The sequence below is a fragment of the Nansenia antarctica genome, assembly GCF_963989245.1.
Source record: "Nansenia antarctica genome assembly, chromosome: 18".
Classification (NCBI taxonomy): Eukaryota; Metazoa; Chordata; class Actinopteri; order Argentiniformes; family Microstomatidae; genus Nansenia; species Nansenia antarctica.
This window is the reverse complement of record NC_137691.1, coordinates 19,433,703-19,460,115: the sequence shown is the minus strand read 5'-3', so window position 1 is coordinate 19,460,115 and position 26,413 is coordinate 19,433,703. Positions and strand designations below refer to the sequence as shown.

The window sequence follows — 26,413 nt, the reverse complement described above, 5'->3', positions numbered from 1 at the left end:
GCCTTCTGTCCAATCAAATTACTTGCTCCTCTTATGACGTCGGGCCCAGTGTGCGCTGCGACGCTCTCAGAGCGAGTTTACGAACGCAAGCCTTTGATTGGACAGTGCACTCCAGGATTCGACGCGTCTGTTGATGATGTAGTGCGGATGTGTGGCTGCTTCTCTGCGAGGTGGACAACATGATCGGGGATCTCCTGATATTCGGGTACTGTGTCAGATCATGTATATATCATGTAGATATATCCTTATCCTACTACTGTGTCTGAAAAATCAATCTTCATGTCATCATGGACCAGAGGAGTAGTAGCTGAGCGGCAACAGAGTTTGGATTTTGACGAGGTGGAGGGCTCCAGTTCATCAGAGTTATATTTCCTCTTGGTCTTCTTGGTTCTGGGGGCTATGCAGGCCTCTTCACTAGATCCCTTTTCTAAGAATATTCTGATGTCCTTGAGGGGCTGCCGAACAAGTGTGTACTCGTATTCGACATCAGTACCAACGATAGGCACCCCCAGCTTAATGGAGTCCCCAAAGCTCAGGAGTTTTATTTTCATTTATTTTAATGAGTGTATATTTAACTAATATATATTGTGCCTCAGCAATAAAAAAGTGAAAAGCTGTTTAATGTTGTCGACCGTGTTATTATTATATATATATATATATATATATGTCATTTAAAAAAATCAAAAGTACCGAATTAAGTACCGCTTTGGTACCGGTACCGTTTTTAAAGTACTGGTTAGGTACCGGTACCGGATAAAACCCAAACGGTACCCAACCCTACTAATGCCCCTGCTGTGTTTCAGGCCTTAGTCAACGATGTCCTCAGGGACATGATAGGCCTTTTTGTTTTATCTTAATTTGCCTGTCTACCGACCACTCCGCCTGCCTGTCTGCCTACCTGCCTGATCCCCTGCCTGTCTGACTACCTATCTACCTCCAGCCTGCTCCTCCTGACACCCCAACCCTACAATAAATCATTATTATTGTTGTACTACCTGCTCCTAGAACAGAAGACAGGCACTCATCATTAGCCAATGACAACACCAGGACACACATCATTCATTTAAGGGACCAGCAGTTGTGGAGGTAGATAGCATTAGCATTAGCATCTGATTAGAGGTAGATAGCATTAGCATTGCATCTGATTAGAGGTAGATAGCATTAGCATTGCATCTGATTAGACGGTACCTTTCATGAGACCCATAGCTTCCACATAATGCACATAAGCTCATCTCTCTATAGATAAGCTCATCTTTCTATATAATAGAAAGCTAGACAGGAAATGCAGGGTGTTATGAGTTAATCATTCTTCACACTATGTGCTATAAGAGAGAGACAGCTAACGTCCATGAAGATCGTCTGATTAGAGCTCAACCCTGGTTTAACACTAGAGAGTTTTGCTTCAAGGTGAAACCGCAAGCATTCCCTCCCCCCCCCCCCCCCCCCCCGTTTCCCTTGGCCAAATCACTCTTCTTCTCCAAAGTGTCCAATTCCCAATTTCCCGTTCGGCAGCCGAACCGTCTCAGAACCCAGGGACAACACGTTGGGGCCAGCCCAGATTCTTCCGGGTCTTTTTTTGCGCAACAACAAAACCAACCAAAACACCAGCCAGGGGACAGCCACTGTGGTTGAGATAAAAGCAAATCATCCTTTAACCAGATCATCCAGATAAAATTACCCTCAATCATAGAGAGAGCTATTAACTTTAAAAATTCTGCTGACTACTGTGCCAGCGGTAAAGGATGTGGAGCGTGCGGCTCTTAGTGAGATGAGGATGAAGAGAATGTGGGACATAGAGACTCAAGTGGAGGATGCAGGGGACTGCAAAGGGATGGGAGGGAGGAGGGATAACTACTCCAAGGACAAACCGGAGAGGTATCGGGCAGTAACTGCTAAGAGAAACTACTGTGACACACAACATACTGAAATACCATCTACAAGCTCCGCAGGAATAAAGCCCTGATTGAATCTGACGTGGCTAGTGAAATTGGCTTAGGGGTATTGATTTCTGGAGCAAATACGATGACTCAAAGTACTTAACCCTAACCCTAACAAAAAAAGGGGACAAGACTGTGTTCTATGGAACAAAGATCTATTATCTTAAAAATAAAACAACCATTTGTTATAGCTATATGGTTACAGGCTATTGGCACAAGAAATAGATCAGCATATTATTCAATGTGTGCATAGTTTGATTGCGTACTAACTGAATGATCAAAGACAACATAGGAGGGGGTTCCTGTACATCAAGTGCTCATTCAATGGACACAAGATAAACAATGTTGCAGATAGAAATGCTTTCTATTCTGCATGTCCTACTGAATACGTCCCCAGGGTTCAGCCCCAGAGCCATCTGTCTGTGCTTGGCCATTTTTTGTTAATTTTAATTTTGGTCAAGTAACCTGTTAAAGGCTATACATTTAAGAAAATTTAAATTTAAATTAATTATTATTATTTATTAATTAAATTATTAAATGGTTGGATGGGTTTGCGAACTAACAAAAAAAGCTTGAAATACTACTGAATCTGGAAAATGGCAACAAACATTTTAAATTGTTTAAATGTAAGGGTATTTTTGTTCTTCCTTTACAGGTTCTAATGGACCATTTTAGATATTTAAGTTATTTTACATAATTGTTGAAGAGTACAATACTGTTTCAGGCAACGGTATAGTTTTGAATGCAGTTTGTCTGTTGAACATAGCTTTTGCAGTCTGGCAGTCAATGAGAAACACACCACTGCTCCAGGAATGTCACAATGGAAGAATTCAACTATAAATTCAACGTTTGTTTTTACCCTCAGTCATGTATGGATCCCACAAAAGGAATGTTTGTTTTATAGTTTGTAAATATTATTTCCAGTATTTTTTGCCTGCAATAAATTCTTTATAATGTGATTGTTTTTACTGAGTCTTTGTGTGAAATGCATTGATCAGATAGGTCATTGGTTTAACAAAGGAAGTATTAGCACAGCCCATTTAGGACACTTCATACGAAACAATATGAACGTCTCTTTTGAGTTGAAATCAAAGACCTAAGACTTTTTCTATGTACACAAAAGGCCTATTTCTCTCAAAATTAGTTCACAAATGTGTTTAAATCTGTGTTAGTGAGCACTTCTCCTTTATAATCCATCCACCTGACAGGTGTGGCATATCCAGATGCTGATTAGACAGCGTGGTTATTGCACTGTGTGCCTTAAGATGGTCACAATAAAAGGCCTTAAGATGGTCACAATAAAAGGCCACTAAAAAAGGTGCAGATTATGAAACCATTCAACTATTGGTACAACATGTGTCAGCCTACAAATAGAACCTCACACCTTGTTAGACCTTGTGTCCTGTCCGACACAAACGATCCAGAGACGCTACGAAGATAAAAACAAAACAAAAAGTCCCTATTCCTGACTCCCTGCCTGCCAGCTGGAAAACTCCCTGCTGATGAATCTGTGTATCAGCTGTTGTTGTGAAGGAGAGGGGGGAGTTGTTACTCCACTTAGGCCTGATCCTGACCCTCTGAGTACTGAGTGTGTGTGTGTGTGTGTGTGTGTGTGTGTGTGTGTGTGTGTGTGTGTGTGTGTGTCTATGACCACCTACATATATGCTGGAGGTACGCGCCGGTAGGGGAGGCGGAATGGCTTATCATCCGTGAGCTCAAGATCAAGTCGTCATGTTGGCCGGGCACCAAGCTGAGGGAAAAAGTTGATATTATGGATGTAAATGTTAATGTTGTAAACATGAGGTCTTGCTGAGGATTTAGTTTTAAACTTTTGGTTTGAATTAATAAATGTTTTTATTTTGTACATACATTGTTGTTAAACTAAATACTGGAAGTAGAATAGAAAACATTGGAAACAAAGTTAAACCCTTCATGTATTCTTTGTTTTTTTTTTTTTAGCAAATGCTACTTCATGAGCTATACAGAGAAGGAGAGAGACCCTAACCCCTCATGGATTCTTCACAGTGTTGGCGGTACAAACCTTCATATTAAAAAAAGAAAAAGAAAGAAAGAAAAAATATTTACCCTTCTTATTCCGACTCCAGATCTCTGCTTGGGCAGAGACTTTCATACAACTACCACAATCAACTATTTTTCCGTTCACAAAGACTCAATCATTCACACACATTGGGGATGATCATTTTGATTACTTCTTTTAAATATTGTTCAATGATTGGATACAAAAGATAGAAGATGGATACCTTGATCTTTACAAATGACCCCCCCCAACATTATTGCCAAGCCAAAACAATTGATATTATGGGGAGACAGAGGAGGGGGAGACGGGGAAGAGTCGAGGAAAGAGGGGGAATGGAAGGAAAGTCAGTGGATGGGTGTTACAACAGCACTGTTCTCTACACCTGACCCCCCCCCCCCCCCCCCCAACCTCAAACACTATGATGAGGGATAAGGTGTGTGTGTGTGTGTGTGTCTACTCTACACACAAGGTCAAAGGCGTGTATGTGGTACCCCTGACAGCACTCAAAGCCATCCATCCACACGTCATTACCCCCCTCTGACACCCTATCTGTCTCCCTCCACCTCTCTTCGCCTCCTTTCTACCTGCTCCATCCTCCCATCCTGCTTTTCACCTCCTAGCCTTTCATCCAGTGATTTACCTCGACTGACCCGTCCACCTCTGTTACCACGGTAACTCACCTGTGGTAACTAACCCTGTGTGTCTCTGTGAGGGTACTTGTTGTTGTTGTTGTGTGTTTGTGTGTCACTGTGAGGGTATTTGTTGTTGTTGTTGTTGTTGTTGTTGTGTGTTTATGTGTCCAGCAGAGCCTCCATTTTGGAATGTTCCTAACACCCTTGGTTGGGATTAGAACATCAGAGTTATTAAATAAGCAGACAGACCATCTTAACTGTTCATCTCCTCCAGAGTCTTATTCTTATCCTCTATCAGTCTGTCCCTCTCCTTTAGAAGTGTGTTGTCCATCTCTACCTCTGAATACATGATTTATTGATTGTTGTATAAGCAGGAAGATCATATAGATCATATAGATTCACTCACGTTTTGATTTGTATCAACAAACACATTCATCATTTCTGTCATCTACACTTCTCTGGCAACCAACAGCCATCTGAGTTGAACTCAATATCAGGCGTGTTACTATTGTTCGTTTCTACCCTGGTCCTTTGTTTTCTTTTCATGTTCTGTACCTTAAGTTGTTCTGGTAGCTTCCATTGTTCATGAAGAAACAGCACTTTGTATGATTGTTGCCTTATTTACTGTACCTCAGTATCTGTACCTCAGTATCTGTATTCATTGTTTGTTTTTATACATTAAAGTTCAGTTTGCAAAGCGCCAAGAGCTGTATTACGCCTATCCTTGTGTTGCCCGGCCAACATGACGACTTGATCTTAGGCACAAATGTGATCAGATTTCTCATGCATCAGCTCAAAACAACCAATGATTATTGGCGTCTTGTATCCAGTGGCAATCTTCTTCCAGAGTGTGAGCAGTTCTTAAATCTCATGGCGAACTCATCCCGGTGGAGAGGCAAGGATATTCCGGAAAGGGTTGGAAGTGTAAAACTCCAGCAGTCAGTCACCCTGTTGGCGAGGCAAGAACATCTAGTCTGGGGTAAATTGCCAAAGAATGTCCCCATGTCACCGGGTAGTACAGTGGTTGTCGAGCCCACCTCGTCCAAATCTATGCCTCGTAATATCATGGTCGGACGTGTCATCACACCCTTGTGGGGTGACAGCTGGGTGCCCATGAAAGTTTCAAATGTGTCAGACAAACCTATCACCTTGAAAAGCAAGCTGGCGGATGTGTTCCCTTGTCTGGCGGTTGAAGATTTTCAAGGTACTAGCCAACCTGAAAAAGCAGAGCCAGAGAAGGGACAGAACGAGTCCGCAGACCTCAAACATCGACTACAACAGGTCGGGCTTAGTGAAGTTGATATTGACCAATGCAGCACTAGCCAGGTAGGGAAGGAGAAGTTGGTCGGCTATGTTTATGTGTACTGGGAGACACTGCTGTGTACCCTGAGTGTAGCGTGTAAACCACGTTAAATCAAGGCCTGCGTATACCGGGGGTCAGGCAAACAATAACAAAATTATACCGGGAACTGTTTTCAGGCACTTTACCGTCATGTCTGTGAGAAAAGGGCTTCTGACAGATGGGCTACTTACTATGAGACTAGCGGACATGCTAGATAGCTAATGTTGGTAATGGAAACCAGTCTAGCTTAGGTTGCTCCAGAAGAAGTTAGCCAGGCGAGCTAGCCGCCTTGCCGAGCAGTGAACAGCAGTTACAGTTGCTATATCATATATAGTTGTTATATGAGGTAGGTCTTATAGCTATAGATGTATTATAGCTCCCTAGTGGGAAATAACCACTAGAACGACCCTCCAAGTCAGAGTTCCAACTGGGAAACTCGGACCAGTATGAAGATCCCCGAGTTAAAGAGTTGTGACATTCTACTGTCACCTTTCACCTTCTTGTCAGAAAACAGACGCTGATTTAGACATTAATGCTAAAACAATTAATTAAAAATAATAATACCTTAATTTGTCTAGCGCCTTTCTTACAAAGTGCAACAAACAGTAGCCTATTCATCTTTCTGTACAATTTCAAGATATTTAATTATTAACAATCACATGTGTATGTATGTTTGTAGTTTGTTAACGTTCATTATGGATTGCTCATTGGTTGAAGAATTGTTCCCACTTCATGTGTGTGTGTGTGTGTGTGTGTGTGTGTGTGTGTGTTTCATCTCTCTCTGTGTGTGAGGCCTCTGTAGGGTTTGAGTGGTCATCGGGGTGTGTGATAAGTGTCTGCTCTGCGTTGAGTGGAATGTTTTGAATAAAAACCAAATGATTTAAGTTGAACACATTACCCCAGTTTAGGCGGTTTAGCCCACAACTAACACAAGCTGTTCTTTAACCCTGTCACGGCGGTGATTGGTGAATACATACAGTACAGTAGAATACATTATACAACACTCCTGTGGATACGCTTTTCTGGATGGGATCTTAAGCGATCTGGGCCAGATACTAATATATTATAGATGTTATGGCCTCTGGTCGCGACATGCGCGCTGATACTGCATCCCTTCTCTTGTTAGTTTTAAGCATGCACCAGTGGCGGCTGGCCGATAGAGGGCGCTGGCATGCACTGTCTTCTTACCTTTGACTGATTGTTCGTGTTTCCTTTGAAGTTGTCAAATGCAAGCTTTCGGTACAAACAGTGTGCGAATTAAATCACGGTGTGCGGGGGAGCCCAGGGATTAAAGATTTTTTTTTTTTTTATCTCCTAACGGAAAAAAAAAATCTGGCCAAATCAGGGCCGGTGGCTTTCCGTGCGCAAAGCGCGCGTGCAATTTTCCGTTCTACGTTCTAATGCTTTGACTTTTCTTTCGAAAAATGTGAATACATTTCCGCGTTGTCGAAAATCAATGACACATCGCTAGTCAACTAACACGGCTTGTTTTGTGAGCCTGCTAAACAATGTACAGTAGTGTTCTAGTTAACTAGGTAACAATGTAAAGTAGTGTTCTTGTTAACTAGGTAACAATGTAAAGTAGTGTTCTAGTTAACTAGGTAACAATGTAAAGTAGTGTTCTAGTTAACTAGGTAGCAGTCCAATCCATTTCGCTGCTGTATTTTGGCTTGACTAGCGAGTTTGTGTTGTGATTCTCAACAACGTAGTTTCACCCTTTTCCATAGTTTTGAATAATAAATGTGTGGACTGACGATGTAGCGCAGCCTAACTTATTCTAATAATTATTTAACATAGTTTTATTCTGATAATGATTCCCCCCTCCTCCCAGACTTACAAGGTCACATTATTATTGGATTGGTTGTTTGGTGCCGGGTGAAGTTAGCTAAACATTTAACCTGCTAGCTAGCAAGAGAAACATAATGTCACTCTCCAAAGGTCTAAAGAGGAAAGTTGACGGTGGAAACAGGGCATTTAAACAGGAATGGACAGCGAACTATGCGTTCATCCTACCTGGTTTCATCAATGCAAAGCCGTTGTGAGACTCACATTTTCCGTGCTCACAATGAATGTTCCCTTTCACCTATACATGTGAGTTGTCCTTTTCATCAATGAATGCGATAAAGACAGACTAGAGGAATCGATTGGTGCATAAAAACCTTGAGAACTGCCGGATTAAAGTGACGTCCATAATAATAATAAATAATAATAATACATTGGACTTATAGCGCTTTTCTAGACACTCAAAGACGTCCATATCACCAGATAGCCAACAAATAGTGACCGATGGGAGATGTTTTCTCATTAAGTGAGATTTAATAGCCTAATATTATTTTTTCTATTTTTAATGAATGGCTCATTGTAATTATTATCCCTAGTAATGTAGCGTGTTTCCTCTGTCATTAAATGTTTTTCAGGAGCATATAGGCTAAGCAGATTCAGCTTTTTTTTTTTTTTTGCGCCGATTTAGTTGTCAATGTTTTTCATAAAATTAAACTGCATTTGCTTTGTTACTGTTCACATGTGTGGTGCAGTCACATTCACATAGCCTATAAGTAAACATTAAGTTTGAATTATTTACTGAGCTGGCGTTACTTTTTTCAAACCACACACCGCATGTCGGCTATTTCAGCACCACGCGTTGTCCACCTACTTATCACTATGAGGGGTTCAGCATCAGTGCACCCCGCTGCAAGTTACTGTCGCATAGTTGTAGCCAATAAAGGCCTATATGTAGGCTATATAGGCTATTATATATCATTTATATACCTAATACCAACATCAAAATAGATTGTATGCCTCTACAAATCATATTACACCAGGTAAAATCCGTCACAACTTGGAATAAATCCATCGCAATTTGGAATATTTTAGAGCTCCCCCAAAATGTCACAAACCATGTTTCCAGGGGAGCTCATGTCACCACTAGGGGAGCTATAGCTCCCCGAGCTCCCCCTTATTTCGCACCCTGGGTACAAAGGTTCTCCCTGTAGAGGCAAATTCATATAGCGAGAGGACACATTCTACTACTGCATATATCACAACATTCTACTACTGCATGTATCACAACATTCTACTACTGCATGCATCACAACATTCTACTACTGCATGTATCACCTGTTGTTTAGTTTATCCCTGATACAGGACCACCTGTTTCATTGTGTTGAATGTTGTTTAGTTTATCCCTGATACAGGACCAGCCGTTTCATTGTGTTGAATGTTGTTAAGTTTATCCCTGATACAGGACCACCTGTTTCATTGTGTTGAATGTTGTTTAGTTTATCCCTGATACAGGACCAGCCGTTTCATTGTGTTGAATGTTGTTTAGTTTATCCCTGATACAGGACCACCCGTTTCATTGTGTTGAATGTTGTTTAGTTTATCCCTGATACAGGACCACCCGTTTCATTGTGTTGAATGTTGTTTAGTTTATCCCTGATACAGGACCACCCGTGCAACATCCACTGTAGCAGTGAGGAACATTACCTGAACCTTAAGGTGATTTTTCTGCTCTTTTTTTTAAAGAAACAAATAGAAGAATGAGCATGTCGCTGAAAAGCATTATAAGAACTTCTGCGTCATTAACCTTGGTAGACCAGAACACATTCTCCACTTTCCTCAGTTTTTTACTGTCAATCTACATCTCTAAATAAATATACAGTGCCTTTGGCAAGTATTCCCACCTCTGGACCTTTTCCACATTTAGTTGTTTACAAAGTTGTTGTTGTATGTTTATTGAATAAACTCAACTGTTCGTTTGAAGAATCAACTTTTCCAAATGCACTTTTCATCTGTGTTTTACTCTGTCCCTACTGAACTAGTTTTACGATCTAAACATGAGTAGTAGTAGTAGTAGCCATGGCTTGATTATAGGGAGGGTTAAATACAGCAACACAGAAGTTGTCAATAGGTTTTTGAGTAGTTAACTAACATGTGAGCAACATTGGCCAGTAAGACATCCTAGAATGGACCATAAAGCAGAGATGGAAGAGCCATCTGGTGTTGGTGGTGACAGCAGAGCTGGCAGGGATTCACCTGGCCTGTGGCATAGAGCAACACATGGGCCCGAGGAGAGGAGAAATGGGTTATGGTGGTCTGAACCAACATGAAAGACTCAAATGATACCATCAACTATATGAATGATGCCATTACCAGAGGATGGACCAGCCGTTTCTCCCACAACAGATACATGCTGATACTGCATCACTTCTCTTGTTAGTTTTAAGCATGCACCAGTGGCGGCTGGCCGATAGAGGGCGCTGGCATGCACTGTCTTCTTACCTTTGACTGATTGTTCGTGTTTCCTTTGAAGTTGTCACCACTTACATTTACACCTAACATTATTTTCAGCTGTATTAAGTTTATTGTAAAATGTATATTGTGGTATGTAGATCCGCCTTCCTTTGTTCTGTTATCCATTTTGGCCTTGTTATGGTTGTGATGTTCTCAATGTGTATTGTTGTTTGTCTCCTGTTTGTCTGTGTTCTGTCATGGTTGTGTCCTTTATTGTTTCTCCTGTTATTATGTCATATGTATTGTTGAACACACAAAACAAACATGGTTTTCACCAGGTACGAGGAGGAAGAAGGGCTTTGATAGTCACCAGTTGTTTATTTACATTATCTGTTTTCTATTGTTGGTAAATATGTAAATACGTAAATACATTTGATTTAATTTAAAAAATATTATATTAATATTGAAGTTAACTGTATATTATTAATTATTAATCTCTGAGTATTGGAGAAGGGGTAGGATTAAATAAGCTTATGCTTCTTCCTACTCCTTTTCGGACATGTGAAAAAAGAAATAGTTATAACAACAAAAAACACTATTTACATGTTCGAAATAACGCTTTCATTCATTCATTGTTCATATACATAATTATGTATTATGTAGTGTTGTTAGGACCCCCTCGAAAACGAGATGGCACATCTCAAGGGGTTTTATCCTAATAAAATAAATTTAACTTTAACTGATAGGTGATGATGATTCCAGGCACATTACTGAAGATGTCCCTTCTTGCTCTCCACGCTCGCTATTCTGTTTTGTTGTGGCTTTATGTGGCATTTTAGGTTTACACTGACAACACGGCTTTCACTACATATTCCACTCATCCATACATACACCACTGATGTACTGATTGACACACTCCATTTAATATATGTTAAGAAGTTACTTTGAATCTTGAGTTAAGTAATACATATTTTTGTTAAATCTTTTTTCCCACTCCGGTCTCGGTCTCCCTCATTGTGCTCCACCTTTAGAGCCAAAGGTGTGACACCAACCGCCAATCAAATTGAAAATAATAAGAAGAAGTAGATGAGACATTCCGAAAGCAGTTTCGACCGAGAGGAATAGGCAGGTGCACACCTGTTCACAGGCTCGTGTCGGAAATGTTTGTGCTTGGTTGAAGCCGTGTTTCAGCGTTTCACTGAACTGTGTCGGCAGCGGTATGCTTCTGTGTTTGGCGTAGCAGCGGGCTGCAGGCTGCAACAGGCCCATGAGGTGAGCCATGTGGAAGTGGACGGCTGTGGTGACGCCCAGTCGGCAGCAGAGGGCGCTGTTCTGGAGCTGTTTGAGTACGACGACCTCAAGACCAAGAACAAGACCAGTGACCACACAACTACATGGCAGCAAAGACACAAAATCGAGTACAGTGATAAGAAAGCTGAAGGCTCACTTTGCTCGTCAAGGGATCCCGGATGTCGTGGTTTCAGATAATGGGCCACAGTACTCTTCCCATGAGTTCGATAGGTTCAGTCAGCTGTGGGGATTTCAACACCGGACGTCATCCCCTGGCTACCCTCAAAGCAACGGGAAAGCCGAGTCGGCGGTCAAAACGGCAAAGAGACTCATGATGAAAGCCAAGGTGGCAGGGGAGGACCCATACCTGGCAATGTTGGATCACCGCAACACTCCATCTCAAGGGCTAGATACAAGCCCAGCTCAGAGACTGATGTGTAGGATGGGTGTTGTACATGTACGAGAGAGAGAGAGAGGAAGGAACATGGAGGGCTTTGCCATGTTATCCTCATAATGTCAGCTGGAAAAGCCCTCATAATTTATAAGACACCTCACATGAAATGTTCATGAGGAATCTTGGAGTAAGTAAGAGTTACTGAATGGATCTACAGCTACAACAGTCCCCGTAACTGGGTTCACAAGCTAACTCTGTCATCTCCCCCCCCCCTCTGTCATCAGGCGGAGTGTGTGGCAGCGTTGTCTGCAGGGATGGAAGCTGATTGGCTGAAGTCGGTCGTGGGTCGGCAGTACCCATTGGACCAGGCGGCCCAGGCCCACCATGACATCATCAACAGCCCCGGGGCTTCTGGGAAGATGGTGCTGACCATGTGACCATGTGACATCACAGCCTCCCCGAGGAGAATCGTTACACACGCCACACCTTGTATTTCTCATGCAGAGAAATTACCAGGGGCGCCCACCAAGTTGCGCCGCTAATTTTTAAAAATAGAACAGGTAGAGAATCAAGTGAGTTCCCTCTGGTTCCCCTAGAGTTCAGAAGGCCACGCACCAGCTAATAAAAAAAAAATATATAGCTACCGAACAGCCAATCAGAAAATAATAGCATTGCTGTATCTGGGTAACATTGTGATATTCCCGCTACAACAAACAACGTTCTGATTCCAACGACACGGGCTGACTGGAGCTATTGATTCAGATGCTCGCTACACAGAAGAGGACAGATTATTTGAATTGATCATCCACATCTCGAAGTGGCTAACAGAATCGTTACTGAGACAGACGGGGTCAACGAGGGGTCATCTGAGGATGTTTCTACACAACCTACTGTAGTAGGGGCAGCAGGGGTCTAAGCAGACCAGCTGAGGTAACTGGGTCATGAGAAGTTTGGGTGAACGTGAACATATAGGAATACAATAATTCTTCCATTGGCTATGTAATAGTTGTATCTCCCTATGTATATACAGTACTATCTGCATCTCATAAAATGAGTAGCAGTGCTGCAGTGGTGGTTGCCCCCCCCATCGATTGATAACTATACCTATCAAACATAAGCCACTCACCCTGATCAGAAAAGACGTATGGAAAATGTTCTCCACTGTCCGCGAGAACGAGTTGGGATAGATCACAAACGCATAATATGAGATAGGTGATGTCGCTGTGAAGAGAGACACAACGGCTATCGATCTGATATACAATTATTAACTTAAATGTAAACATTAAGTCGATATATATAATACAATACACATGCTGGGCTGATGTGAGTCATTGTGAACCTTCTGTGTTTCCTTCTCTACAGTTCTGGCCCTGGTGTAAACTCTAACTCTAAAACTGTAACCTGATGAAGCTGGTGGAGAAGTTTGGGGCAGAGTGGGCTCAGAACACCATCGTGCCCATCGTGCCCTCAAGTTAACCAAACTGTTCCCTCTCCCTAGTTGAAGAAATGATGGGATACAAGACTGATGACTCAATGACCAGCATTGAAATCACTGAGGATGAATATGTCCCTGGATCATCAGAGGAATCAGAGGATGACTGTTCAGATATACCGTCAAGCCCCAAGAATAAGAAGCTCTTGAAGAACACTTGCCTAGGTTCCTCGAAAGATAACAGTTCAGGTGGATCAGGATTGAAGAAAAAGAGGCACTTGAAGGTTACTTGCACAAATTACTCGTAAGACAGTTCAGATGGACTATCAGGATCCAAAAAGAAGCGAAGCATGAAGACGTACAGTAGATCCAAAAGTACAAGCATGGAAGACAGTTTTGATAAATCACCTGATATTAAGAGAAAGAAACAATACATGAAAACTAATAAGCGGTGCACAAGTACCCCAAAATATTCAGAGTCGAACACAAGCAGTGATTCCTTGGTTATAAAGAATCTGTCAGAACATGATGGTCCCAAAAGGTATCACCTAAAAAAGCACTTCTGCCTGTTCTGTGAGTCACCTCAGGCCAACATTGCACGCCATTTAGAACGAAAGCATAGTGATGAAGCGGAAGTGGCCAATGCACTTAAATCTGCAAAGAATTCCAAAGCTCGTAGACTCCAGCTTGATCTCCTGCGTAAGAAAGGCGCACACAACATTCAAGCACTTAAAGAAGGGAAGGGAGTTCTGATACCCTGTAAACAGGCAAGCAATGACAAGGACAAACCCCAGGACTATCAGCATTGCTTTGCATGCCACGGGCTCTTCAAGCGCAAATCCCTTTGGAAGCATGCAGCACGGTGCACACTGGCACAAAAAGTTCGCAAACTGATGCCTGGGAAAAACAGAATACAGGCACTATGTGCAAATGCTCAACCAGTGCCGAAAGGAGTGAGTGATAAGGTATGGAAACTTGTGAACAAGATGACTCAAGAGGATGTAGCCCATGCAGTAAAAGAAGACAAATATATCATGGCTGTTGGTGAAAAAATGTATAACAAGAAAGGAGAGAACCGCTCACAACACGAGAACATTCGTCAAACTATGCGAGAGCTGGGGAGACTTTTGATTAAAGGTAGAGAGATGACCCCTCTCAAAAAGATGGAGGATTATATCCACCCACAAAGCTTCCACCACGTCATAACCGCTGTCAAAGAAGTGGCTGGCTATGATGACGAGACAAACAAGTATGAAAAACCCAATCTAGCCACAAAGCTTGGACAAGACATCCAGAAAGTTGCAGACATCCTTGAGGGTGAAGCTCTTATTGCCCAGAATGAACAAAAATGGAAGCTTGTCCGAGACTTCAGAAGCATCTATCGCCTACGCTGGAATAAAATGATTGCTGCTGCTGCATACCGAACACGAGAGCAGAAGAAATGGAATGTGCCTCAGCTCATTCCATTTGCAGATGATGTCAAGAAAATCCACATGTTTATGGATGAAGAGCAGCAGCAGTGCTACAACCGACTGTCTGCCAAGAAAACGTCAAAAGATTGGAGCAATCTGGCAAAAGTTACACTTGCACAGATCATTCTTTTTAACCGGAGAAGAGAAGGCGAGGTCTCAAAGATGTCTGTGGCAACATTTGTCTCCAGGGACAATGCTCCTCTTAATGAAGACGTTGCAGAGGCCCTGACAGAGGTGGAGAAAAAGCTCTGCACACACTTTGAGCGCCTTGAAATCCGTGGGAAATGTGGCAGGAAGGTGCCTGTAATCCTCACTCCAGCCATGGTGGCATCCTTAAAGTTGCTCGTCAAGGACCGGAGCTCATGTGAGGTGGGCGAAAACAACCCCTACTTATTTGCAAGGCCAGAATATGATACGCCTCTTCGGGGGTCCGACTGCATCCGAGAATAATATGCCACATTAAATACCTGATTGACATTCTTCTTAAATACCTGATTGACATTTCTTCACTCACGAGACGTCTTGATCAGCCACGAGACGCAGCAGCAGCAGCGCCGAGTTACCAAGCTTCACGTTTCTATATAACCGTGTAATAATGTTTTAATGTTTTAATTCGACAGTATATTAGTGTAAGAAGACCCAAGACGTTTGATTCTACTCCCCTTTAGTTAACGCGGCCAACGAGCTGTCGAGTTGAGTTACATGAACCCTCACTACTGTTATCATTCTTCTACCAGTAACAGACAGAAGACAGAAGTCCTGTGTGGCCGTGGCATCGTTCATCATCCAACATCCACCACAGACTGCTGCCGTTCCGTGATCCAAGAATGTAGCTCGATGACCCTGCAAGTCCCGTGTCCAGAATTTGATGCACTGTTTTCTACAGAATAAATGAACGTGAGCCATCCAGCTGAGAGTGATTCATGCAAAGATACACCCCGTCACATTATGCCAAACAATGTGGAGCCAAGTGTCCAGAAGCATTGTCTTCTACTAAACTACGAAAACAGGTTGCCACCCTCTCCAGAGTGTTGAATCTCAATGATACAGAACAGGACCAGTTTGCAGACTTCTTGGGACATGACATTCGAGTACATCGCAAGTTCTACCGTCCCCCTGAAGGAACCCTACAGTTGGCGAAAATCAGCAAGATACTGATGGCCTGTGAACAGGGCAAATTGTCACAATTCAAGGGGAAAAGTCTAGACCAAATCTCTATCAGCCCCAGTGGTAAGACTTTGTTAAGAATAATTCCAAAATATTGAAATTGATGGTTGGTGATTTAAAATGTTATCTAACTAACTGATTTTTGTTTTGTCTTTTAGAAACGGTCATGTCTCAGAAGAAGCCCATTACTGAACTGAAGATGCTAATACATACGTGATATCCTCCCACGCTATGTTTTAAACAGCAAATGTTTCAGTCGATGTTGAATAACTAACACACTTAAGTTTCTTTTTGTGATTTCCCTTTTTGTTAATGGTAGATGGAGTAGAGTTGGAGTACACTTGATTGGTAGTTTAGGGATGTGTGTTTTAATGTGTTTTTTATGCTGTGTTCTTATGCTGTTTATATGCTGTTTTATAGTGTATGATGTTTTGTTTTATTTCATTTTATGTTTCCATCAAATACCACTTTGGAAATAAGTGTTTTAAATAATGCTTTCAAGTGCTATCCTCTGGACATTACTTAGTGTCATGAACACCACAACGACTGCGTGGCCACTCACAGCTCCAAACACAGTGATCACGTTTGCCAACGACACAACAGTGATTGGGCCTGATCACCGACGGCGAAGAGACGGCCTATAGGAGTGAGGTGGACCGCCTGGCTCAGTACAGCCAGGTCTATAACCTCAGTACAGCCAGGTCTATAATCTCAGTACAGACAGGTCTATAACCTCAGTACAGCCAGGTCTATAACCTCAGTACAGACAGGTCTATAACCTCAGTACAGACAGGTCTATAACCTCAGTACAGACAGGTCTATAACCTCAGTACAGCCAGGTCTATAACCTCAGTACAGCCAGGTTTATAACCGCAGTACAGACAGGTCTATAACCTCAGTACAGCCAGGTCTATAACCTCAGTACAGCCAGGTCTATAACCGCAGTACAGACAGGTCTATAACCTCAGTACAGCCAGGTCTATAACCTCAGTACAGACAGGTCTGACGAAATGGAGGCTGCTGGCGAAATGGAGTATAGATCATCTGGAACTCAGTCAGAGAGAGAACTACTTTCTGAAGGTATGAAGTGAATCAGACAGGTATACTTATACCTCAAATATACCTCACATTTGTATTTTAATGTCTGATTAAAATACAAATGATTAAAAGCCTTAATGGATGGATGGATGGATGGATGGGTGGGTGGGAGGGAGACAGACCGATAGAGCTTTATTGATTCCTGGGAAATCTTGTAATATAACATGATGTTGGAATGAAAGATAATATTGTTTTTGTACTGCTATTTTCCAGAAGAGATATCAGCAATGCAATACAAGGATCTTATTATCACAAGAGAGGCTCACATGGTAAGCAAAAAGGCCTGCTGCCTTCTGTCAGGTATATTCACTCAGCAGTGGGTTACTAACCAGGCTGTGGAAAAGGCCCCATACACTCAGCCTTTACCCTATTATTGTACTGTGTACTCATCTCTTACAGCACATACTTATACCAGCTCAGTGGCCTAGTGGTAGAGTGTCTGCCCTGAGACTGTGAGATTGTGGGTTCAAGGCCAGGTCATACCAAAGACTATAAAAATGGGACCCATTTCCCCCCTGCTTGGCACTCAGCATCAAGGGTTGGAATTGTGGGGCTAGATCACTTAATGATTCCTGAGCGTGGCACCGCTTCCCCAGGGGATGGGTCAAATGAGGAGAACGCATTTCACACACTGGTATTCAACTGTTGGATGGAAATTCCATGTAAGATATGATCTAGAAATTGGTTTGATTTTCACTTTAACATGTTTGTTTCACACTTGCGGTTTATGTAACATTTAACTGCAACTAATATTTATTTATATGTTACATATGGTAATTAAATAAAATGCACAGAACTATCAGGTGTGTGACTTAAACCTTTAACATAGCTGCACGGTGCACCAAGCCGTGGTGTTGGTGTGGTATTAGGAGGTTTTTGCTGTCTGTTAGAAACTGTCATGCCTGACGAAATGGAGACTGCTGAGTCTGGGACAACTGGAAGTCACTCAGAGGGAGGACTGGAGTCACATGAAGTAAATCAGACAGGTATGCCTATACCTCAAATATACCTCCCATTTGTATTTTAATGTCTTGACCTCAGCCTTGATGGGTGGATGGATGGATGGATAGATGTATTTAATGTCTTGACCTCAGCCTTGATGGACAGATGGGTGGGTGTGTGGGTGGATGGATGGATGGATGGATGGGTGGGAGGGAGGGAAGGAGGGGGACCGATAGAGCTTTATTGATTCCTGGGAAATCTGGTAATATAACATGATGTTGGAATGGGAGATATCATTGTTTTTATACTGCTATTTTCCAGAAGAGGTGTCAGCAGGTCGCATGAAAGCGTCACAAGGTAAGCAAGGCCTGCTGCCTATGTCTGGTTGTTTTTGTGGGTTGATGGCGTCTAATGCAACCTTTTTCACTGTGCCCAAGGAACACGAAAGAAATGGTCAAAAGAAGAGGTGTGTGCAGTGGAGAATTCCCTGAAGACCTTCATCCGCATAGGGAAAACACCCGGAAAGCACGACTGCATCGCTGCTTCTCCAAGAGCTCTCATGAACAGAGACTGGAAAGCAGTAAAGTGTTATGTTCGCAACCGGATAACAGCAGATCAAAGAAATTAAGTTTAGGTGGAAGCTGCAGTATTGAAGTTCTGAAGTCCTGTTTCTCTTTTTTGTTAGGTTCCCTTTTCTCATGTATAGCTTGTTTGCAATCACGTGGTTCAATGACGTCACAAATCCACGCGCTTCTCAGATGGAGGACAGGAAGTGACAATTTACATTGTAATCATTGTAACCAATCTGCTTTTTAAATTATATCTCGTTAACGGTAACGGACTAAGACTCCATTCAAAGTTCAGTGTGTTCGGCATGCGATTCTGGTCACGGGGAAATTTAGTTTAGATGTCTACTCTAAACCACAAGGAGGCTGAGATATTCGTCTTTAAAAGCCCCCCCCCCCCCTCGCTGCAGCCTGCAGGCGCTGACAGTGGTTGACACCCAATGAAAGCGGGGAGAGACACGGAATTCGCTCCTAGTTGTGCTGATCTCGATAGGAGTGTCGTTCAAAATGTGTCGGATTTCCCATCTTCTCTACTCTCCAGACACGTTGGAATTTTCACCGCAGCTACCGGGAAAGCAAAGTTATTAATTATTATTATTATTATGTTTTATTATTATTATTATTATTATTATTTTATTATTATTATTATTATTATGTTTTATTATTATGTTTTATTATATTATTATTATTATGTTTTGCTCTGTTTGTAGTGCACTTGATATTATGATATATATTATTTTTAAAAATATCAGCTGTTAAATCACCCAGGTGAAGGACCGAGCATGGGGTGAGATCGGGTCCAATTACAGTGGAGCTAGAGTAGAACGTTGACGTTGACGCAACGCAGTAGGTGGAGCTTGGACAACAGGAAGTTGACGCAACGCCGATGGTGAGTTGACGCAACGCAGCAGGTGGAGCTTGGCCGTTAGCTAGCCAGCACCTGGGGGTAACGTTAGCTACCGTAGCTAGCACCTGGTGGTAACGTTAGCTACCAAAGCTAGCTAGCACCTGGTGGTAACGTTAGCTACTGTAGCTAGCTAGCACCTGGTGGTAACATTAGTGTAAGAGTCTCTAGGCACAGAGGGAGGTCGACACAAAGGAACAGCTGTACAAACGTGTTTGTTAACGTACAGCACGGCTCAGCACCGTCACTGACGGGCTGAGCGAGACATTCAAAATAATAAAGAATAAAGTGCACCTCTACGACATGTTCTCTGAGTTTGGGGACATCCTTTCCTGCAAGGTAGCATCTGATGAGAATGGCTCTAAAGGCTTTGGCTTTGTGCAGTATAATACTCAGGAGGCCGCTGAGAGAGCTATTAAGAGACTCAATGGCATGTTATTGAGTGGCAGAAAAGTGTTTATTGGACACTTCAAATCTTGCGATGAACGAGAGGCTGAACTTGGATCCAGGGCTCGAGAGTTCACTAATATTTACATCAAAAACTTGAGAGGATATGGATGACCAACGCCTTAAGGAGAGGTTTGAAAGATTTGGACCAGCCCTGAGCGTCCGTGTCATGACTGATGGCGCTGGTAAATCCATGGGTTTTGGATTTGTCAACTTCGAAAGGCATGAGGATGCCAAGAGAGCCATTGATGAGATGAATGGCCAGGAGATAAATGGGAGATGGATCTACGTGGGCCGTGCCCTGAAGAGAGGAGAGCGCCAGACTGTGCTGAAGCGCCAGTTTGAGCAGATAAAGCTGGGCTGCAGGACCAGACACAAGGTGTGTGTTTATGAAAGAAATATACATATATTGTATAAGTAAAATAAGGTGATAGTCATGGTAAACATTGTTGATGTATTTGAGGGATGAAAAACATCTCACTAAACAGGGTTTCTCTCGACCAGGGTGTCAACCTGTATGTGAAGAACTTGCATGACCGCTTGGATGATGAGCAGCTTCACAAAGAGTTCTCCCACTTTGGAACGATCACCAGTGCAAAGGTGATGATGGAGGGTGGACGCAGCAAGGGATTTGGCTTTGTGTGCTTCTCCTCCCCTGAGGCGGCCACCAAGGCTGTGACTGAGATGAACGGCTGCATCGTGGCCACCATGCCCCTGTATGTGGCCCTGGCCCAGAGCAAGGAGGAGCGCAAGGCTCACACAACCAACCAGCACATGCAGAGGATGGCCAGCGTCTGCACCGTTCCCAACCCAGACATCAACCTCTACCAGGTTGCTCCCCCACCTGGATTCTTCATGGCTGCCATTCCACAGGCCCAGCAGCCTGCTGTCCATGTCCAGGACCAAGAGCCTCTCCCTGCCTCCATTCTGGCTGTCGCTGCCCATGAGGACCAGAAGCAGATGATATGTGAGTCTATTTGTTCGTTTCTATGGATCCCCATTAGCTGTTAGTTACTGTTACTGATATTTACTCTCCCTCCCTCCAGGTGAGAGTCCCATCTCATCCATCCACAACATGCTAGATGTCGCTGTGCTGGAGGCCCAGTGGGCTGAGGAGGCTGTACAGAACGTGGCCCTGGCCCAGCGCAACAAGGAGGTCCAGACTCACAGAACCAACCAGCACATGCAGAGGATGGCCAGCGTCTGCACCGTTCCCAACCCAGACATCAACCTCTACCAGGTTGCTCCCCCACCTGGATTCTTCATGGCTGCCATTCCACAGGCCCAGCAGCCTGCTGTCCATGTCCAGGACCAGGAGCCTCTCCCTGCCTCCATTCTGGCTGTCGCTGCCCATGAGGACCAGAAGCAGATAATAAGTGAGTCTGTGTGTTTATTTCTATGGATCCCCATTAGCTGTTACAGTTACTGTTACTGATATTTACTCTCCCTCCCTCCAGGTGAACGTCCCATCTCATCCATCCACAACATGCTACATGTCACTGTGCTGGAGGCTCAGTGGGCTGAGGAGGCTGCACAGAAATCAGCAGACATGAATCCTAGTGCGTCTATTCAATCGATGGCCTCCTTGTATGTAGGAGATCTCCACTGAGGGAATGCTGCATGAGAAATTCAGCCCTTCTGGTCCAATCATCTCTATAAGAGTGTGCAGGGATTTGATAATGGCTAGCTAACGTCACTGCCGCTCCGCCCACCGGCTTCCCCTCTCGGGATTTTGAATGACGACAGACGCCGTGTGTACGCGTTATATAGGCGGAGGGTCCCGTCCCTCGTGACACAAGCGTCGCCTGGGCCAGCCAATGGGCTGGCGCAGTGTAATTCAGTTTCTGATGAGGTCACGCAGGGGGCGTTCCCATAGTGAGATACGAAACGAATACTATGAAAGAGAACTGAAGGCACATTTTGTCCAGAGTCTTTGACAGGGTGAAGAGTCGTAGTGCTCATATGAAGACCCACCGGCAGCAGGAGAGAGAGTGGTTGACGAGGCGAGGCTGGTCCAGGACGTGTCCTGCAGAGGACCCAGCCCGGGTCTGACCTGGTCCCTGTCCTCTACACACCAGAGAAACCTGCTATACCTGTCCTCTACACACCAGAGGAACCTGCTATACCTGTCCTCTACACACCAGAGGAACCTGCTATACCTGTCCTCTACACACCAGAGGAACCTGCTATACCTGTCCTCTACACACCAGAGGAACCTGCTATACCTGTCCTCTACACACCAGAGGAACCTGCTATCCCTGTCCTCTACACACCAGGTCCCTGTCCCCTGTGCATAGTTCATCTACACACCAGAGGAACCTGCTATAGTACATAGTTCAGGACTGAGATCAGGACTGTCTCAGTTTAGCTATGTTTGAAAGTGAAAACCAGCAATTTACACATCACCACGGTTAACTTCTAATGAGGTTTATGGGATTGTCCAGTAATTATATAGGTGAATAATGTAAGAATGATGTGTGAAACTAAAGAGAAGTTACAATGATAAAAGACCGAAGGCTGCAATAATGCGTACAACATGGTGTGATGTTCAGTTGAATAGCCATTTGCAATTCTCTTCTGTTGGAGCGCTGTTCAGTTCATCTTAGTTCACGTTGTCTGTGATGTTTTAACATGACAGTTTCTTTTAGAGCAACCTGACCTGAAATTGTTTCAGTTCTATAATTAATTTTAAGAGTGGAATATGTGATTGTGTCACTGTTACCTTTACTTGGGATCCAACTCCACAATAGAGACATATATTTGGCATGTCTATTTAATTTGAGAACCTAAGTGGGAATATTGCTTTATAAAAAAGATTAATTTAATTCCGAATCAGATCATGGGGAGCTGAGAAAAGATCATTTATTGACTGAGCTGTTACCCCTCAAAAACTGATTTGGCCTGAGTTTATTATTTGGATTTTATATTTGTTTTTTTGGGTTATTTTTTTTTACAAAAAGACTGTTAGCCTTGACCTGAGTCATGTGTTCTCTTTTGAGAGTGTTGATGAGCATACTGACAGTGCTTAAGAATACAAGTACAAGATAAGGTTCCTTAATGTATTTAATTAACACTGTTTCTTTAATCAAACATTTCTCACAACATTTCTACACAGTTAGTTTTTGAGACATTTTCATATGTACATGCTACAAATAAAGGCTTTTAAACCAGTGTCTTAACTGTATGTAAACCAGACAAGACAACATGCATGTTGTTATTCTTCAGCTGGATTGACCATAGAACAAATAACTTGAAATGAAATAACAAGCTTTTGGTAGGGTACAACTTTGTATGTTGATTTCTTAGCACTACAAGGACAATAACAAAGTACATTTTATAACACGTTGTATTCCTGGGATGTAGATCAATATTGTACATGAAAATACACATCACAAAATGGCTTTGATAATACCAAAAAGCTGCACAAATACCAGTAGTTAACCATGTAGTGGACTTTATTTTTTTCACTAGATACCAAAAAGCCACCACCAGCCTATGCAGCACTTTTTGTTGAAAACAATAGTCATAATGCAGTTCACTGCTCCTCCCCTCCCAACCAAGCCTGGCTCTCATATGACACTAAAGACTGATCTAGAGTCTCTCTTGTTTGATTGCCTCCATTCCTGTCATCGCCTCTCTCTCCCTCCCCCAGGGACCTTCCCATCAGTCGCTCCACATAGTCACAGTTCTGGTGAAGGAAAATAATGTGGTCCAAGTGCTGGGGCCCCAGCGTGGCTCTGCGTTGAGCAACTGGACTCTCTCTAGGAGCCAAGGCTCTGTCTGCAGGCACCGCAGTAGCAGGGATGGCCAGGTACTTACTGGCCAGCCTAGCCACAGCAGGGAAGCAACGCTCCTTGGAGCGCCACCAGTGGAGAGGAGACAGACTGCGTCTACAGAGTGGCTCTGCAATGTAGTTCTCTAGTTGTTGGTGGATCTCGGGCATTCGCTCTGTGGGGTCCTCTCCTAACAGGATGTCGTACATGCTCCGGGACACTGGGCTGGGCAAGTTCACTTTTAACGGGCTAGCCAGTCCTGTCACTGTGCTCACTCGCTTGGGACCATGTGGAATGGAATGGAATGGACTTTATTGTCCATTTATTGTCCATGTGCAGAGCTGCAGAGTGGGCCGACACCCTGCCCCTCTTTACTCACTTGGGACTGGATTGTTATGGAATTCACCTTCGGTTGCAACCAGGGTTTCCGTTAGAAAAATTTGCCGTCGGACATCGTGTCCGGGACGAATTCGATTTACCGGACAAACGTGATATATTCCGGTCATCATATTAAAATATAATAAAAAAATTTTTTTTCAAAATCATATTTCTTTTTTTCAAATCTAATATAGCTGTTTGTCGCGGTGATTACTGTTGTGTAGCGGCCTATATATGCCATTTAATGTCTATTTCTCATCCGATACGATTAGATGCGAGCTATATAATATATAATAATATAACATGATTTGACGCATGCGCGCTATGCCATGCGTCAAATCCAGCGCTGAACGGGCGCCTCACTGGGAACTGAACAGACAGCATCGATCAATGAACGGACTCCACATTACGTTAACTGAAGTTTGTTAAATTGTTTGGGATTAATGTGAGTTTTCTATTTTCTCTTTCCAGTTTTACCCTTTTTTTTAAATCAATAAAACAACGTCATTTCTATAACCAGGTCTCGCTGGTTGGGAAGGCATTTCGTTTAGCTCGGGAGTATGACAATGGGGAGAACATAACTGTTTATTGAGAAACAATTGATAGGCAGTCTGGGATACGTATATAAAGAAATACCACAATGTCTAGATGTATAACATTTTATTGAACAGTAACAGTGCAAGCATGTAGGCTTCTGGCGTGACACGGCTAGCCTAATTTCCGTTCATATGCCTTTTATCAGATAAAATAAAATAGAATAAAACTCTTTGAAAATAAATAGGCTTTAAATTAACTTGCAATGCGTATAGGCTAATTTCCGTTCGATGTTACAGCCTAGGGCTAGGCTATGCCTTTTCTCAGATAGATAGGGGATAGCCCTGTAAGCTCATACGGGTCTGTATGTCGTCCTGAAGACCGGCTGTTAGATCATATCGCTGAAGTTTGTCTCCATCTTAGTGTAAATGTTGTCCGTTTTGTTTGTTATCCTTGTTATTGTGCGATAAAGTTAAAGCGCTCCGCTTCGGGACACCATTTTCAGCTGAGCACCAAACACACACACACTCGTGTAACACTGCCCGAGAGAGAAGGACCCGCCCCCTTTAGTTAGCCTATAGCCTATAGGCTAACTAAAGGGGGCGGGTCCTTCTCTCTCGGGCAGTGTTCTGTGTGTGTGTTTGGTGCTCAGCTGAAAATGGTTAGAGGGAATTATTTTCACCGGACATTTATGTCCGACGAGTTTTCAACTTGTCGGACTTCCACTAATTTTACCGGACAAAGACCGGGAATTACCGGTTAACGGAAACCCTGGTTGCAACACGATAACGTCGCCGTCTTCATTCGATTCAAAGGAAACCGGTGAATCCGGTGGTGCGTCTCTGGACTTGACAGAAAGTCAAAGTCAAAATGACTAATAATAAATATCCTCAAATATGTTTACAGAGAGATGACCACCGCCCTCAATCCTCGCTACAAACCGCCATCCAGGGATGCTCTGTCCAATACCCTTATTCCTGCATGGTACTCTGTAGAAAAAGAAAACCTCATTAAGGAATTAGCACACATACATGTGGTTGCTATTACCTGTGATGGGTGGACGAGTGTGGCACAGGACCACTATTTAACGGTTACTGTGCACTACTCGATTCATGGCCACATTAAGCAGAAGGTGCTTAACACCAAAGCTGTGTATGAGTCACAGACAGGCCTGGTGGTGGCAGAAGAAATACATGGCATTCTGGATGAATTGAAGTTAAACAAAAAAGCTGTAGCCGCCACAGTAGACAATGCCAGCAACATGGATGTTGCATTGAAAAATCTGCCCTTATTAAAAGTGGGGTGCTTCGCCCATACCCTAAACCTTGCAGCCCAGAAGGTTTACTCCATCAGTGCAGTTACACGGTGGTGTGCCAGACTGCGCACAGTTGTGGTGTGGCTGAAGCGGTCCACCCTGTCCAAACCTGTCCTGCAGGAGAAGCAGCGACTTCTGAGTAATATAGAAGTATGACCTGCTGTGGTTATTAACTAGCTAACGTTACTGTACAACAACCTGACCTACCGTTATTAACTAGCTAACGTTACTGTACAACAACCTGACCTACCGTTATTAACTAGCTAACGACACTGTACTACAACACCCTGACCTGCCGTGGTTATTAACTAGCTAACGACACTAACATGACGTGACATGCCTGTGTATGTTTCTATGTCTACCTGGGTCCCTGACATGCCAGACACTGAGACCATGCATGAAGAGTATATTAAAGCAGCCTTGAGCAGCAAGTGGCTGAGAGAAACATGTACCTCAACCCTGAAAGAGATGTGCCTTCAAACAACCAGACTTCACATGGATGTACTAGACAAGAGTGCT

General features: G+C 43.2%; 1 pseudogene across 1 annotated transcript; it reads left to right on the top strand.

The window, feature by feature from the left end:
* Positions 1-13,270: 13,270 nt before the first annotated feature.
* Positions 13,271-26,050, top strand: LOC308173068 (polyadenylate-binding protein 1-like; annotated as a pseudogene). Its single transcript has 4 exons — positions 13,271-13,337; positions 19,677-20,273; positions 20,399-20,827; positions 25,985-26,050. The product of its transcript is annotated as a polyadenylate-binding protein 1-like (transcript).
* The last annotated feature ends 363 nt before the right edge of the window (positions 26,051-26,413 follow it).